This window comes from Mirounga angustirostris, unplaced genomic scaffold, assembly GCF_029215605.1.
Source record: "Mirounga angustirostris isolate CCGP_5_RB_7025 unplaced genomic scaffold, mMirAng1.0.hap1 SCAF_1, whole genome shotgun sequence".
Classification (NCBI taxonomy): domain Eukaryota; kingdom Metazoa; phylum Chordata; class Mammalia; order Carnivora; family Phocidae; genus Mirounga; species Mirounga angustirostris.
The window spans coordinates 195,769,992-195,787,051 of record NW_026991709.1 but is presented as its reverse complement, the minus strand read 5'-3'; the positions used below and the strand labels follow the sequence as shown (position 1 = coordinate 195,787,051).

The following is a 17,060-nucleotide window of genomic DNA, read 5'->3' as shown; positions in this document are numbered from 1 at the left end:
GGGAAAACATTAAGCCCAACCTAACAAGAAAAAAACCTACAATCCTAAAGAATCATAACTTTCTTAAATCAGAGAACTGAAGTCACAAAACAAACAACTAACCTGAAATCTAAGGAAAGAGAGGCTCTTCTAAGGAAACCGAAGTGAGAGCATCAACTCACCTCTGGCAAAGCATGGGAGGAAGGGACACGGAGTGCTACACAGTGGGTGAGAAGAACTGAGTTAAGCCAACACACTGCTAGAGGCTGAGTGTAGGGAGGGTGAGAGTGAAGAACCCCTGGGAGCCACGGACACAAGGGGGAATTTGTGCCCACCCACAGGTTTCTCATAGACTTCCACTGGGCGTTCATGAAAAAGACTGGGGGCAGGGCAGGAGATGGGAGAAAACCATCCTTGAGGGTGCAGACCTGGAGGAAGGGAGCGGGCACGAAACCTTTCTCCCTACAAAACAAAACCTGTAAGCTACTGGGAAGAGAGCAAAGAAAGATAAAAATCCTCTGCCCTCGGTGGGAGAGGGAAGAAACCATCCTGAGCCAAGATCACTCGGGCCTCCTATGGCTGAGGGAGGGGATGGACTACTAAGAATGCCCTACTACTGAGACCCAGGGATGTAAGGCCTGCCTAAGACTGAAGCTGGGGCCAGCACAACAGAGAAGACCTGCAACAAAGCCAGCCAGCACCAAGAACCAAGGACCAGCAGCCTACTGCTGGGGTAGGGGTGAGAGCATGGAAATAGATGCCCTCTGAGGCACAGGCCCCAGAGGAAGGTTGATAGCTGGGGATGGAGCAGGAACACTGAGAACAATCCTCCTACACCCAGGCCTCACCCTAAGTACACAATAACACTAAACTCAGCTCAACTCCTGATAAGACTATTTACTTCTGTCTCTACTATCCTAACCATGATGTATGCATTTAATCAAAAATTATGAGACATACAAAAAGGCAAGGAAAAAAACCCCACTGTCAGACAGAAAGCAATCAGCAGCGGCGCCTGGATGGCTCAGTCGGAGCGTCTGCCTTCAGCTCAGGTCATGATCCTGGAGTCCCGGGATTGAGCCCCACACTGGGCTCTGCACTCAGCAGGGAGCCTGCTTCTCCCTCTGCGCCTCCCCACTCACGCACGCATGCTCACGCTCTCTCTCTCTCTCTCTCTCTCTCTCAAATAAATAAAATCTTAAAAAACAAGGGGGGGGGCGCCTGGGTGTCTCAGTCGTTAAGCGTCTGCCTTCGGCTCAGGTCATGATCCCAGGGTCCTGGGATCGAGCCCCACATGGGGCTCCCTGCTTGATGGGAAGCCTGCTTCTCCCTCTCCCACTCCCCCTGCTTGTGTTCCTGCTCTCACTATCTCTCTGTCAAATAAATAAATAAAATCTTAAAAAAAAAAAAAAGCATTCAGCAGAATCAGATGACTTTGACACTGGCACTATCAGATATAAAATTTAAAATAACTATGACTAGTATGTTAAAGGTTGTATTGCAAAGTGTGAACAACACACATGGATAGATGGGGAATTCCACCAGGGAGGTAGAAATTATAAGAAAGAGTCCATGAAAATGCTAGAAATCGGAAACCCAGTAACAGAGAGGAAGAATGGCTTTGACGGGCTAATTGGTAGGCTCAGCCCAGCTGAGGAAAATGAATCAATGTCCTTCAACATTGATCAGTTCCTCAAACTGACACAATGCGGGGGGGAACCCCAGAACAGAGCATCCATAAACTGTGAGACAATATCAAATTGTCTAACATGTGTGACTGGAATCCCAGAAGGAAAAGAGAGAGAAAAGAGACATTTCTTATAGAGCAAGTTTGGTGGTAGCAAATTTTCTCAGCTTTTGTCTGAAAAAAAGTCTTTATTTCTCTTTCATTTTTAAGAGGTATTTTTGCTAAGTACAGAATTCTGGGTTGACAGTCTTTTTCTTTCAATACTTTAAAAATGTTACTCCAATGACTTCTGGATTGTATAGTTTCATATGAGAATTCTTCTGTGGTTCTTACCTTTGATCCTCTGTATACAATGTCACTTTTCTGTCTACCTTCAAGATTTTCTCTTAATCTTTGGTTTTCAGAAGCTTGAATGTAATTTGTGCAGAGTTTGTTTTTGTTTTTTATTCAGCCTTTTTTCCTTTTTCTGAGCTTTTTAGATCTGTGGTTTGATGCCTTTCATTAATTTTCAAAAATCCTTGGCCATTATCTTTTCAATAGGACCAAAAATCATGAAATGTGTTATTACTTTCCTACAGTTGCTCTAACAAATTGTCACACTTGGTGACTTAAAACAACAGAAATTTACTCTCTCCGTGTTCTGGAGGCTAGAAGTCCAAAATTAAGGTATCAACAGGGCCCCCTTAGTGCTTAGTGGAAGCACTAAGAGAGAATCCTTTCTTGCCTCTTTCAGCTTCTGGTGGCTCCAGGATTCCCCGGTTTATGACTGCAAAACTGTAGTCTTCTACCTCCATCTTCACATGGCCTTTTCCTCTCTCCATGTATCTCTTGTAAGGACACTTGTCATTGGATTTAAGGCCAACCCAATAATCCAGGATAATCTCATCTCGAGATTTATCTTAACTTCATTGGCAAAGACCCTCTTTCCAAATAAGATCACATTCGCAGGTTCTGGGGGTCAGTCAGGACAGACATATTTTTGAGGAGGCCACCATTCAACCCACTACAAAATGCTTAGATATAAATCTAACAACATATATGCAAAATCTGTACACTGAAAACTATAGTACACTGATGAGTAGAATCAAAGAAGACCAATATCGATGAGGAGATATACCATGTTTGCATACTGAAGGCTCAATTTTGCTGAGATATCAGTTCTCTCTGAAATCAGCTATAGGAAACAAGAAGCCGATTCTAAAATTGATATGAAAAGGCAAAGCAACTAGAGAAGTCAAAAAAATTTTGAAGAAAAGAAGAAAATTAGAAAAATCACATTACCTGATTTTAAGACTTAGTTTAAAGCTACAGCAATCAAGACAGTGTGGTACTGGTAAAAAGAGAGATGCATAGATCAATGGAACAAATGCAGTCCAGAAATATACCCACAGATATCTGGTCAATTAATTTTTAACAAAGGTACACAAACAACTTAGCAAAGACAGTTGCTGGAACAACTGGATATCCATATGTAAAAGAATGAACTTTGGTACATACTTTGTACCACATATAAAAAATAACTAACTCAGGGCACCTGGGTGGCTCAGTCGTTAAGTGTCTGCCTTCGGCTCAGGTCATGATCCTAGGGTCCTGGGATCAAGCCCCATGTCGGGCTCCCTGTTCAGGGGGGAGCCTGCCTCTCCCTCTCCCTCTGCTACTCCCCCTGCTCTCTCTCTCTCAAATAAATATCTTTTGAAAAAAAAAAAAATCACAGTAAGATACCAATATACACCTAGTAGAATGGTCTAAAGTTAAAAAGCCAAAAATACCAAGTGTTGGCGAGGAGGTAGAGAAATTCAAACTCAAGACACTGCTGGGGAGAATGTAAGATGGTACAACCACTTCAGAAAAGAGTCTGACAGTTACTTGAAAGGCTAAATATACACTTGTTATGTCCCAGCCATTCCACAGCTATGTGTCCAAGAGAAAGGGAAATATATGTCCGTATAAAGATAAGTACATAAAAGTTAACAGCAGCTTTATTTGTAATAGCCGAAAATTGAAAATAATCCAGATGTTCACCAACAGGCAGATAAACAAATTGTGGTGTACACATTCTATGGAGTACTACTCAGCAATAAAAAGAAATGAACTATTGATACATGTAACAACATGGGTGAATCTCAAAATAATTAGGCTAAGTGAAAAAAAAAAAAAAGACCAAAAAGAATAATATAACTACATGATTCCATTTACATCAAATTCTGAAAAACACACCGATTTGTAGTGACAGAAAGCAGATTAGTGGTTGCCTATGGCTGGATGGGGAAGGAAAAGATTGATATAAAGAGGCAAAAAAGAATTTTTGGTATGATGGGAATATTCTGTACTTTGATCATGGTGGTGATTAACTGTACATGTCTGTCCAAACTCATAGAGCAATTCACTTTTTTATTTTAGAGAGAGAGAGACAAGGCATGCAAGTGGGGGGAGGAGCAGAGGGGGAAGGAAAGGAAGGGGGTAAGGAATCCCAAGCAGACTCTGCGCTAAGCACAGAGTCCGATTATGTGGGGCTCAATCTCATGACGCTGAAATCATGACCTGAGTTGAAACCAAGAGTCAGATGTTTAACCGGCTGAGCCACCCAGGCACCCCAGCGGTTCATTTTTTAAAATGGTGAGGGCGCCTGGGTAGCTCAGTTGGTTAAGCGACTGCCTTCGGCTCAGGTCATGATCCTGGAGTCCCGGGATCGAGTCCCGCATCGGGCTCCCTGCTCGGCAGGGAGCCTGCTTCTCCCTCTGACCCTCCCCCCTCTCATGTGCTCTCTGTCTCTCTCATTCTCTCTGTCTCAAATAAATAAAATAAAATAAAATAAAATAAAATAAAATAAAATGGTGAATGCTGAGGCGCATGGCTGGCTCAGTCAGTAGAGCATGCAACGCTGGATCTCAGGGTGGTGAGTTCAAATCCCATGTTGGACATAAAGCTTACTCAAAAAAAAAGAATGAATAAATAAAATGGTGAATGCTACGATTTGTATGTTAATAAGCCTGACTTAAAAAAAAAAAGATGCAGTTACAACTGAAATACCCCCAGAAACCCAACCTGCCCATCACATGACACTGCACTTGACATTACCCATCACGGCCACTCTGTACTCAAGGTGAAGATCACTAGCTCTCCATTGGACATCACCAATGGGCAAACCCCCAGGCTAAAGACCCCAGGAGAGGCCCATGAGGCCCACCACTGGCCTGGGGATTACAGTTCCCAGATGCAGAAAACCAGCTCACGTTTCAGGGCAGTTCAATTCCCAAAGCCTCAGTCTCCCTGGTCATCAGTGGAGGTCCCCAGGCAGCGGCCACCCCATCTGTGGAATGTCAGGCCCCAGCCGCTCAGGGTCCCTATGCAGCTTGACAGTCAGGAGCAAGCAAGGTCTGCACACACCTGGCCAGCAGCCAGCAGTGGTCGGAGATTTACCATAAAGATGCTGTGAGCTGATGTGACCGAACACCCCGCTCTGGTTAAGTGGGGTGGTCAATTATTAACACCTGCTCAAGGTGGAAATTTCTCCTTTTCTTTTAATCTCTAACACCGGACCTTGCCGCCTGGTCAGCCTGTTCTGGAAACAAACTGTGTCACAGACAAAAGCACCCAGGAACTGGTCCACGGCTTGACTCTGGGCCAGAAAGGGGAGAGGAAGGTGACTGGGGCCCAAGATCTGGGCTGTTTCACTGGTACCCAACTGGTAAAGAACCAGGCGGCAGTCTGGCTGGCCATGGCCCACTTAAAACACCAAAGCGTGTCAGTGTGTTTCCAAAGCAGGACTGAGCACAAAACTGGAAGAAATGGACAGACACACACACCATGATTCAATCTTTTCAACTTAATCTTTCATTCAACTGCTCATCGCATAGTCTGCTAAGTGAGGGTGCAGAGATTTGTGGACACATTTCTTACTGTCTTTGCCTTGGGCCTTTGGCTCTGACAATTTGCCCTCATGAAAAGTTAATGGGTGTCTATGTCTGCCTGCCTCTGTTTGCTAAACCTGATCCTGGCCAGGAGAGCAGAAAAGAGGACAGAGCTCACTTGAGCTCACACTTCTCTCCAGCTCTTCAAGTGGAAAAAAGGCATGGCCGTTTTCTCGAATCGGAGCTCTAAAGAAACCTGGTACTGTATCCACCACACATATTTGTGGACTAGATATACAACAGCCTTGTTTGCCCTATAATTTAGAGTTCCGGCCTGGAGTCCAACAAGAGAGAAAACTTCTGGTTCTAAGCATAGCGCTGAACCCAAGAGGAATTCTGGTGTCTTAAAATCATCTAATTGTTCGACAATCTTGCCAATGTTCTTCCAAGCCAGCCTAAGTATGAGTATGGGATTTGGTTACCGTGTTGGCTTTTATCTAGAGCATGAATGTGCAAGGGTATTTTCGTGTGTTCCCCATAGCAGGCTCCCAAGGAGGGCAGGGTGCTGGGTCACCTGTGCACACAGAGGGAGCCAAGAGGCTCAGGGACACAGGGCTTGGGGCCAGCAGGGCAGCCTCTGAACTGAATTAAACGCTCTATGACAACGGATCACATTTGGGTAAGAGCCATCCCTTGACCCCAGGCCCCCACTGACCGGAAGGGGATAGGGTGTCCTCTGAACTAAGAATTGTGAAGGGGTTGAAGGATGGGTGTAAAATGGATGAGGGATCCACATGCTTGACCCATTCTGGGACTCCAGGTAGCTCGGCCCACTCACCCCACAGTCCTCTTCTCAGAGAGTGGTCCCTTTGAGGCGAGTGGCATCCTATCATACCTGGGTCAGTCATAGACCTGCCTGGCACGTTGGGAGATGCTAAATGCATAAACCAAGGAACCCTATCTCCTCACCCAGGCTCAAAGCAAGACTGAGGCCTCTATACCCAGGCTCGAACACCACTCCTGGGCTCCACCCCTAGTGACCTCCAGCTGTCCCCCGGCCACACTCTCCGAGAGTTTCCAAGTATCTCCCCCTACACAAGAGGGCTGATGTATAAAGCCAAAGTTTTCAAAGGAGTGAAAGGATTGCCCTGATGAGCAGGAACTGGAAAGTCATTCCAATATCCAAATATGCCCCCCAGAGAAAACAGTGGAGCCGGGAAGGTCTGCCTCACCGCAGTGGCATACCCAGGTGACGGGAGCTCTGAGGGGAGAAAGGAGCAAGGATGAGCGGGGGAAGACCTGGCAACTGCAAATGGGTGGAGGCCATGAGAGAGCAAGCAGGCCATCATGCAGCGAGAACTTTCCTTGGCACAGAGGGGGCCCCTGGCCCTCCTCCCTGGAGGGGTGCTGAGAGAGCAGGAAAACGCCCCAGGCCTTTAGGGGCTGATGCCCTCCAGGCCCTCATACCTGGCATAGCCAGAAACACACACAGGTGGGCTACAAGGCAGAGCCGGGGGCCAGTGACAGGGACCAGAAGAAGGAAGAGGGCAAGAGTGGGGTGGAGTCGTCCACACAGCCCGAGGAGGCCTCAGGAGAAGGCAGGCCCATCATGGGCCTGTGCTTGGGCCAGAGAACACCTGCTGAGTCTGCCCCGGAGCTCCTGGAGCAGACGTGGCCCCTGGAGCACTTGCACAAATGATGCTATTGACAAGCAGAGAAGCCGTCCCGCAGCCTCCCTGGCGGTGTAAGACCATTCCCTCCAAACACGACCTGCTTCTTCCAGGGCCAGCTCTTGCTCAGTTCCAACCCACAGATGTGACCACAGGCCCACTCGGGGCTGGGCGCTGAGCGCCTTAGGGTCACCTGTCCCCTCCGAGACAGAAACACCCACCCTCCCACTGCAAACACCTGAACCATGGCACCCGGGGAGGGAGATGAAGCCCAAGGACTGACTGGAGATTTTCTTTTAAAGAATTAGACTGCTATGAACTAATTTTAGACTTAGAGAAAAGTTGCAAAAAATAGTACAGAGAATTTCCATATATCCCTCCCCCAGGCTTCCCCAGCGCTAACATCTTACATAACCATTAGGACAATGATCAGAGCAGGAAATTAACCCCGGGACAATACCATTAACCAAACTAAGGGCCCCAGGTGAGCTTCACCAGTTTTTCTACTAATGTCCTTGGACCCTGCTGTTCCAGAATCCCAACCAGGACCTCACGCTGCATTATTTCTCCTTGGTCTCCTACAATCTGGGTCAGGTCCTCAGTTTTCCCTTGTCTTTCATGACTTTGACATTTTCGAAGAGTACTGATCCGTTCTGCTGTCATATGTCCCTTGATGTGGGTCTGTCCCGATGTTTTCTCATGATCGGGAAGAGGTTATCCATTTTTTGACGAGAACACCACAAAAGAGAACCGCCTGACATCGCAGAACTCGTGTGGACAGGACGTATTATCAGTGGCGTTGACCTTGACCGATGGTGATGACCTCTCTGCCAGGCTTCTCCAATGTGAAAATACATCTTTCCCTGTGTAGTTCATCTTGGCTTTTAAAATGTGGCTTTTTAAAAGGGAATGTGTTGCTGTCATTACAAACTCTGCGCCGTCAGCCCAGCCTGCTGATGGCTGCAGCTGCCCCACAGATGAGAGGCAGCTAATGAAGATGAGCAGTAGAGCCGATGTCTCTAGAAGACGCCGAAGCTCTCGGTGACAAAGAGGAACAGTAGCAGTTTATTTATAGATCCACTTGAAGACAGCTCATTGTAACTACTGGGGTTGAATTTTTAAAACCTCGGGAACAAAGGCTGGCTATTTTAAACTCTCCTTGCACTTAGTTCAATGGAGAGTGTCAGAGGCACCGACCACACCCGGGCATCACTCCCAAGCTCGGCAATTCAGAATTTGTGTAGCATCTCAGGACACGAGTGCAGCCTGCCAAGACAGATAACCGCCACCGGCTCTGCCTGCCCTGCAGAGGCAGCGGGCCTCTTATGGGCCAAAGTCCTCACCCCCAGGGAGGAGTCGAGGGAGGCTACATCCCACGGGGTCTCTCAGCCTCCCCTTCCTGGAAAATTAACTTGCACACAGCTGTTGTGAACCAAGGTTACATCTCTCCCTGCCTCCCCCTGCAGGCTCCAAAGAGGGATAGCGCCCTCCAGCGGATGCCTGCCCCAGGACAGCCGGCACTAGCTGACACATCTCCAGGCTGGAACAAGGGTGTCCTGGAGCTCGCAGGATACAAATGTCCCGGAGGACAGTGGGACAGTGGCACCCTGGAGCTCCTCCTGCCCCCAGCCCAACTGTGCCTCTAGCCAAGACTGCTCGATCTCTCCAGGCACCAGAACCATGGTGGGGAAGGGAGTCGTGGGTTTTCTCAAAGCCTCCCACGTCCTTATTTGAACAAAAAGCACAGAGCCATATTCTTGACACAATGTGGAAAAATGTGAGTATGGACTATGCATTTGATAGTAAGGGATTATTAATTTTGTTGGATGTGACAAGAGCACTGCAGTTATATAACCAAGAAAAGTCTTTATTTAGGGTAAAATAATGTATCTGGGATTAAACAAAAATACTCCAACTCTTCTAAAAAAAATGGGGGGAGGGAGATGAACAAAATAGACTGGCAAAATGCTGAAGCTAGATGAAAGATACATGGGGGTCTGTTACACTATCCTCTCTACTTTCTGTGTTAGCTTGAAATTCTCTACAACATAGAGATTTTTTGTTTTATTTAGTAAAAAAGAAAAAGCTCCCAGGTGCCTGGAATGAGCTGTGGAGCTGAGGCCAGGCGAGTGAGACCCCAGGAAGAAGCTGAGGACGTGTCCCCAGCCTGGTGTCCTAGCATTTGCAAGCAGAGGAGGCAGGTTTGTCTGAATCCGTCAATGTTCAGGCCGGTCTTTGGCACTCTGCCACAGAGAAATCCCCCAATGGCACCACAGGCATTCTGTGAACCCTGCAGCAATGTCCACACCGCCAAAGAAACTAATTTTAAGATAATCCCCATGGAAACCATCTATTCTGATTTTTTCCATGGTAACCGATGAGAACACAAACACAAGCACTATCTAACACCCTTACACCACATGGGCCAATGCTGCCATCCAATCTGGAGAATTCAAGCTGCAAAGGGCTTTTTTCCACTGAAAATGAGAAGTACTGAAACTTCTAGTCCAGACATGCAGATTCTACCACCTCCATTGCCCAGTCACTGCCCATTCCACCCCATGCACCTGCCCCCAAACTGACAAACCAGGCCAGAAAGTGGTTTCCTTCATTTAACCTAGGACCATCAAAAATACCAAAAGAGCCAGAGCCTGCCTCTTGCCTCATGGGCTCAACCCATGCTGCCCACAGACTGCAGGCATGTGTCCACTGAGCTCGGATTTCCAGAACATTCTGTGTTCTGGTGATAGGCTGGGCACCACATAGAGACCAAGGCCCCAGCCCTCCGGGGAGACAACAGGCCAGCGAATAACTGACTACAGGAAAGAGGAGCTGCTCCAGCAAGGAGAGCGCTCCGGCAGGTGGGGCGGGAAGAATTCACAAGCTGCGGGGCCTCCCGGTGAAGGAAGGCTGCATGGAGGAGAGGTCATCTGGGAAGAAGTAAAACAGCTGAGTCGAGTTCTGCTAGGGAACAGGGGGCAGCCCAAAGAATCATAGTCAGACTTAAGCAATGGGGTCTCTTTTCCACTCATCGTGGCTCATTTCCTCCATTTTCAGGTTTCTGGGTTTGAAAAGATAGCACGGAACTAGAGAAGACACTCAGATCCCAACAGCCTCAGTAGGTGCCACCCTCTCTGGCTTGCAACCATACGTGGTCTCTGTTGGCTCTCCTGGGAAGAAGACTCATTAGCATGGCCTGACAGCGCTGTAGATGCTTGTCACCACTGTCAGCAAAAAGGCAGTGTCACAGCTGTGGTCCTGGGTCACGTGTGCCTTGTAGTAAAACATCACGATACATCACGATATCAGGACCCCACCACTGCCCACTGTCTTGCTCATTTCCCCATGTGCAATGTGGACTCTCCACTGACCTTGAACCCGCACTTTGGGTGCCAGGGGGAAAGGAAAACCTCAAACAGTTATGAGACCCTTGAAAGAGATAACAGAGCTCTGAAAGCTGTGTGTGCATGCCCAGGTTTATGCTCCGGATGTGTCCCCAAGCACGCAGAGCGAGAAGCAAGGGCCCTCCGGGTCCTGTGTGGATTCCAGAGTCAGGTTCTTTGATCTTGCTGACACTGTGAATGTCTTACCATGCCTTGCCTGGGGTTTCCGAGACCATGCCTCCTGTTGGTTTAAGTCATTAAATAGGCTCTCCTTCCTAAGCATCGTGTCACTCTCCTCTGGATAGGAGGAATGGATGAGAATTTTCCAGGGGCAGGAAACTACCACTCCAAGGGGCCACTCCGAGAAGGGTGTACAGCCTCTGTCCCCTCCTACAGTCCCATCCTCTCACCGCCACTGCTGTTACCGCTGTTTTGGGACTTGGTCCTGTTCTTGTTACCTGGAGGCACTTCCCCAAAAGGCTCCAAAAAGCAGACCTTCACCTGAGGCCTTAGATGTTGAGCCACTAGCCCCCAGGTCATCTCACGCTCAGGGGCCAGAGACTCTCACCCGCCAGCTTCCCTAGAGGCCCCGCAGGCTCTGGAGGATGGGGGCTGATGGAGACACCCACTTATGAGGGCAGGAGGCAGGGGCACTGAGGACAATAGGCAGGTGGTTCAAGAGCAGGTCACTGGACTGGTGCAGCGGCACTAACGGGGGGAACGGGAGCCGAGACGGGAAGACCGGCAGCAGAGGCCCACGGAGGGCTGCACTGGGTACCATCCTCGCCCCAGTGAATCCTGGCTGGTAATAAAACCATCCATCTGCTTGCCGTCGTAAGCTGAGCCCAGTGGGTGCCTCTAGGTTTAAAGAGCCCACAGGGAAGCGCTGGGATTTCTTTTACCACTAGACTGAGATTAGAACCAAAGCCATAGTACTTTTCCTCTTTTGGAAAGAGGCGGACTACAATTCTCCAAAATGGGCTGAAAGGGACCCCAGTTCTCCAAGTGCTTCTCCCAAACTGTAATCCCCACGAGCCATGGAAACTTCCCAAGATGGTCAGAGACTCTCTTCTTCCCCCTATGTCCCTGCCCAGGAAGCCATGGTCACAACCGGCTAGACTGTTTTCCAGCAGGCCAGTGACTCTCAGAGTGGGTCCCTGGACCATCGACCATCCTTACCAAGTCAGACACTCTGGGGATGGCGCAAGCTGTGTTTAACAAGCCCTCAGGGTGATTCGGAAGTGCACTGAGGTTTGAGAGCCACGCGAGAGGCTTATTGCAATCCACGTGAAACGGTCAAAGGCCTGTCTCCTTGCTGCACTGCCAAAGGCGACTTCCCCCTTCCAGTAAACACAGTCACTATTTAACATGCTCCTGGTAGCAGCCCTGACCCACCTCCCAGTAAACTCAGTTGTTGCCTCTGGAAGGAAAAGGAGAGGGGATCTGGCCTGCTTCCCAAGAGTGGAGGCAACAGGTCAGAGCCTGAGGGATGGGCCCAGCCCCCCATGCTGATCCCCAGGCCCAGGGTGCCCCTCTGCAGGGAGCATCGGAATCTTTGGTGCTCCTAGACTTGGCACAGCCAAGTTACCCCCACCCCCCTGGCCACTGTCCAAGGATGCTCTGACTCCACCAGGAACTTTCTCTAAAAATTGTAGCTTGGTAACAAATATTGAATCTTCTTTGTTTCTATTCTCCTCTGTCTTCCCGCTGAAACTAAGAAGTCCAGAGCACTTTCCATGACTTCCACTCTGGTAAAGGTGAGGAAAATGCAACCTGAGTGTGAAGTGAGGCATCTGGTCTGGGGGCTGCTGCCACCCAGAGTCAGCAAAGGCCGCTGTGACCAGCCTACCCTGCGCCTGCAGGAGGGTCTTTGACACAGTGAGCCGGGAAAATGGAAAATGCCCAAAGGATGTACCGTAGGCTGGGGTGGGAAGAAATCTGAGTACAGAGAAGCAAGACGAACTGCCTGAGGTTACAGGACACACTTGCCACATCAGGCCAGGCTCCAGCTTCATCATGGATCAGCAAACAGGCACAGTATAGCTCTTAACACTGCCAACCAAGTGGTTACAGGCTGTCAGGAGTCTGGACCCCATGAAACCAGCCCTCTTCCAAGATGCCTAAGTGCCTGGGCCTATCCCGACTCACCTGCTGACAAGAGCCCCTTTTACTAGTCCTGGGAAATTCAGAGCCAGAATCAGGGTCAGTTGAAGAAAGGAGAGGCTCCCTTCTAAGACACATAAATCTGGGGTTCACTCTTGCTGTAAACACCCACAATGCCCTGTCTGCCAAGCATCCCCTCGAATCCATACCTATCCCCACTACTGAAAGCAAATGCCAGCCAGAAATCTGTTCTCAACAAGAGACCCCAGTCCTCCATGTTCCCAAACAGAGGGAAATCCATAAGGCAGTGGAAATGGACCCCAACCCCTGCCTCAACTCTGACTCCTCAGACTACATGCCTGGGGTGAGAACCCAGGAGCCTCAGATCCTCAGCATGGAGTAAGATCCAGTGCCACGACTGGAATTGGAGCCCAAGAACCCTTATGTCAAGCCCACACCTGGGTAGCACCCCAAAACAGAAAGCAGGAGTGGAAGCATGGGTGCAGGAGGTGGCTGGGGCTTCACCCTTAGAACCAGAGGAACTAGGAAGAAGAAAGAGGGAAGGCTGAGCCTTCAGGTCAGGTATTCTTGGCTAACCTCGCCTCCTCCTCCTGGGGACAGTTCTAGCACTGAGGCTCTGGGGGTCCCAGCCACTTTGCTTTGAGAAGTCATGGAGGTGGCAGAGGAAGAGAAGCCTGTTTCCATTCACCTCATGGATTTGCCTTTTCATCTGGGAGCACAGAGGACTTGGGTCTCTCACCAAGAAGCAGAACCAGTTCCTGCAAGGGTCTAAAACCCTCACCAGACCTCACAAAGACGACCTGCAGAGAGGAGTCAACACTGAAAATTATCTCAGTCAGAATCACCCCCTCTACTGCATGTTGTCCCCCAGCTCAGCAAGTTGGGAACACACAATCACCCCAACCGGGCAGGGGGCTCATCCTGCTCTCAGTCTGACAGAGGAAGGAAGAGGAACATTTTAAAAATAGCTAAAGCTTGGTGAGCACTTGCCATGTGCCAGACACGGTTCCAAGTGCCTGCCTGGCATGTACCACCTCGTGAAAGCTCATGAAGGAGGGCCGGGCGTCTCCCCATCTGAGGTTGAGGGGCCCCAGAATTCAAGGTTACTGTCTGAACTGGAGGGTAGCCAGCCTTGAGAACTCAGGAAGCAGTTTTCAGTTTTCCTGAATTACCTGGAATTCTGCATTCTTCCCCTCCCACCCCGCCCAGCACAACCTTCCTTCGCAATTGCATAATGGGCTCTCAGGTGTTTGGAGGAAAGGCAAGAAGAAGAGTAAATCGGAACAAACGCATCTTTGCTATTAAAAGTGGTTTTAAAATGCTTCTGTGGTTGAGGCAGAAATCAGCCCTATGGCAGCTGGGCTTGGGGAGCAGGGGCCAAATCCAAGGTCAGCCAAGACACAGTGACCCTGATGCATCACAGGCTGGCCCCAAAGCACTAACGGCAGGAGGGAGCTAGAACCTGAGTGGCTGAGTGCAGAGAGGACGAAGGGAGGCCTGCACTGCTGCACAGGGCAGAGGTGAGCACTAGACCCTTGAAGACAGCAGCACGAGCACCTGCTGCAGACGACTTGCAGGGCCCACCCCTTGCCCCCACACATGCCCCTCTGGGAGGCACTCATCTGCCCACAGCAGCCCTCCCGACCTTCCTCCAGCCTTGCAGCATGTCACAGGGCAGAACGTGGAGCTTCCTGGCCACCCTCAGCCCAGCTATTAGGCTGGAGTCCTTCCTCTGCAGCCTTCCAAGCAGAAAAAGCTCCCCAGCCACAGCCCTAAATGCTCTCCTCCACAACTCAGCCAGGAATAGAGGGAAAATGGAACCCATTATTCTCATTCTGAAGGGCTGGGAAATGGCTTGTGCTTTTCAACATGAAATGTGCCTAAAAATAAGCTGTGAATTTCAACCAGAGGTTGAAAATAGCTCTGGCAGTGAACAGAGCTCTGTTCAGAGTGAGCTCAAGGATGGCCTTCATTCCAAGAGTGAGAGCTGAATGCTGCAGTCCGAGCAGGGGTCCTGGGCAGGGGGCTTTCCAGGGCAGAGGGGCCGTCACTTGCTCACAGGGCTGCCCTTGCCATGCTCCACTGGTGGAGGCCTGCCCTCCAGCTTTAGAACGCCATATACTATGAGACACACGGTACCTGAGTTGATGGCTCCGTAAGATCCTCAAATGCCCAGGTGTGTCTCGGGCAGCTTTAGGGCCTCAGGCCCAGGGGATAAACAGAGCTAGAGGGGGAGAAGGTCATAGCTGAGCCAAGCCACCCTGGCCAGCCACCAAACCACTCACCAGTTACTATCTCAGAGCCAGGAAAGCCAGCAGGCAGGAAGGGCAAGAACACATCCAATGGTAAGTAAAGGAAACCAAGTTGCTAAAGGTCTTTTTTGTTGTTCACCATCACCTCTGGAAGATTCCAAAGTTTGACAGGCCAAAACGACATTTCTATACAATAGACTTCTATTAGAAACAGTCTAGAGACCTGAGCCCCAGCTGCCGGGGGGAGCCCAAATCTGGCCCAACTGAGCAGGGGCAGGAGCTCGAGTCATCACACTCGGGGCCGCGCTCCGCCTGCCACAGCAGCCCTGACCCCCCCACATTCCTACACTCCTCCTGCCACTGCAATCACTTCCTTTCTGGGCTCACTCCCGAGGCAGGAGTTAGTGTAGTGATTCTCCACTGGGGGCCATTCTGCCACCCCCCCCCCCCCCCGGCCCCGGAAGAGATCTGGCAATGCCTGAAGACATTTTGGGTTGTCACAATGAACGGGGGGTGGGGAGTGCCACCGGCAGCTAGTGGGGAGAGGCCAGGGATGCCGCTAAACATCCCGCAAGGCCCAGAACAGCCCCCGTAGCAGCCAAGGCTGGGTCCGCTGGAGGGGCGGGAACTCATCGGATGCACCCGTTCCTGGCACGTGGCTGCAGGGCACCTGGGCTTCCGAGGCAGCTGAGACACTCTGGCCAGCCATGGAATCGGTCACCAACTCAGTGCCAGGGAAGCCCCAGGGCAGGAAAGGTGAAACTATACTCATCAGTTTCCCTTCCCACCACAGGGGCAAACCTAACCGCTGGCCAAGGCTGGACCAACTGGCTTCCCTGGGCATGCAGGGCTGAAAGAACTCCATGGACGACAGTGGTGATGGTTGGACAACAGTGTGGATGTACGCTCTGGCATGGGTGTGTGTCTGCATGAGGGGCCATAAACCTCCTCAGCATCCCAATGGGACTTGTGACAAATAAGGGAAAAGCCATAAACCACAATTTTAGGACTCATAAGTCAAGTCACTGCGCGGGTTAGCAGAGTTCATCTACGTCCCACATGGGCTCCTCAGAGCCTGCCTAGGAAAGTACTCAGGTCCCACTGTAGAAACAGAGGTGTGGGAAGAATGGGTGCTTTGTCTGGGACCACACAGCCAGGACTCAGACCCAGTTCTCTGACCCCAGAGCCCATATCCTTTCCCCTGTGTGAGCACCACGTGGCGATGCCCAGTGGAACTGTGGCTATAGCTCTGTCGTGGGCCAGGAGGTAGTATGGGAACACACGGTTTTCCTGAGCACCAGTAAGCTATTCACCCATCCATGCCAAACCCTGCCCTGTCCTGCTGGTTTCCCCCACCCTGAAGGCCTTCCTGCTAGATTATCAGGCCCCACAGCTCTGGGACACAAGGCTGCTCCATACCCCTTATCTGAGCAGGACTGAAGGGACAACAGGCAGCTTGTCCAAGCCTCCTGCCTAATAACCACAAGAAAAGGAATATGGCATTCTCCCTTTGCTGGTGATTACTAACCATTCCCAAGAGGCAGGTGGAAGTGCCCTCTCCTGGGACAGGGGGAGAGCTGCCAGGCAGCCCTCTGCCGCCTACAGTTACTAGCTTGAGTAAGGGGGGCCAGTGTGGTGAGCCCCCAGGTCCAGGCATCCAGGTGGGTGACTAAGCCCCAGGCGTCTCATCTGAGAATGAGAGTAGTACCTTTACCCGCCCAGCCTGGGCTTGGCTCACTGTAAATGCCCAGCACATGGGGAGCTGGAAAGGAGATGGCACTCACCCCACAGGATCCAGTCCTGCAGTTTTTGAAAAATGCCTTTCTAGGCAGAAGACCAAACAGCAGCAAGCAGACCGCCATGCAACCCAGTCATCCCCACCAGACCCAAAAGCTGAGAATCGCTACTCATTAGCAAATGTGGAGAGAGAACAAAACCTCCCGGCCCAGAGCAACCCTAGGAAGAAAAGCTTTAAATCTCAACCTGGCCTATTCCTAGAAGTAGCCCCAACACACAGAATGGGGCTGTGTGTGCGTGTGTGTGTGTGTGTGTGTGTGTGTGTGTGTGTGTGTGTGTGAGGCTAGGGTGGGGGATCCCTCCGCTGGAGCCAAAGA

At 50.3% G+C, this 17,060-nt stretch overlaps 1 protein-coding gene across 3 annotated transcripts in view; it reads right to left on the bottom strand.

The window, feature by feature from the left end:
• Positions 1 to 17,060, bottom strand: part of POC1A (POC1 centriolar protein A) — a 69,118-nt gene that overhangs the window by 25,305 nt on the left and 26,753 nt on the right. The window lies entirely within an intron of this gene.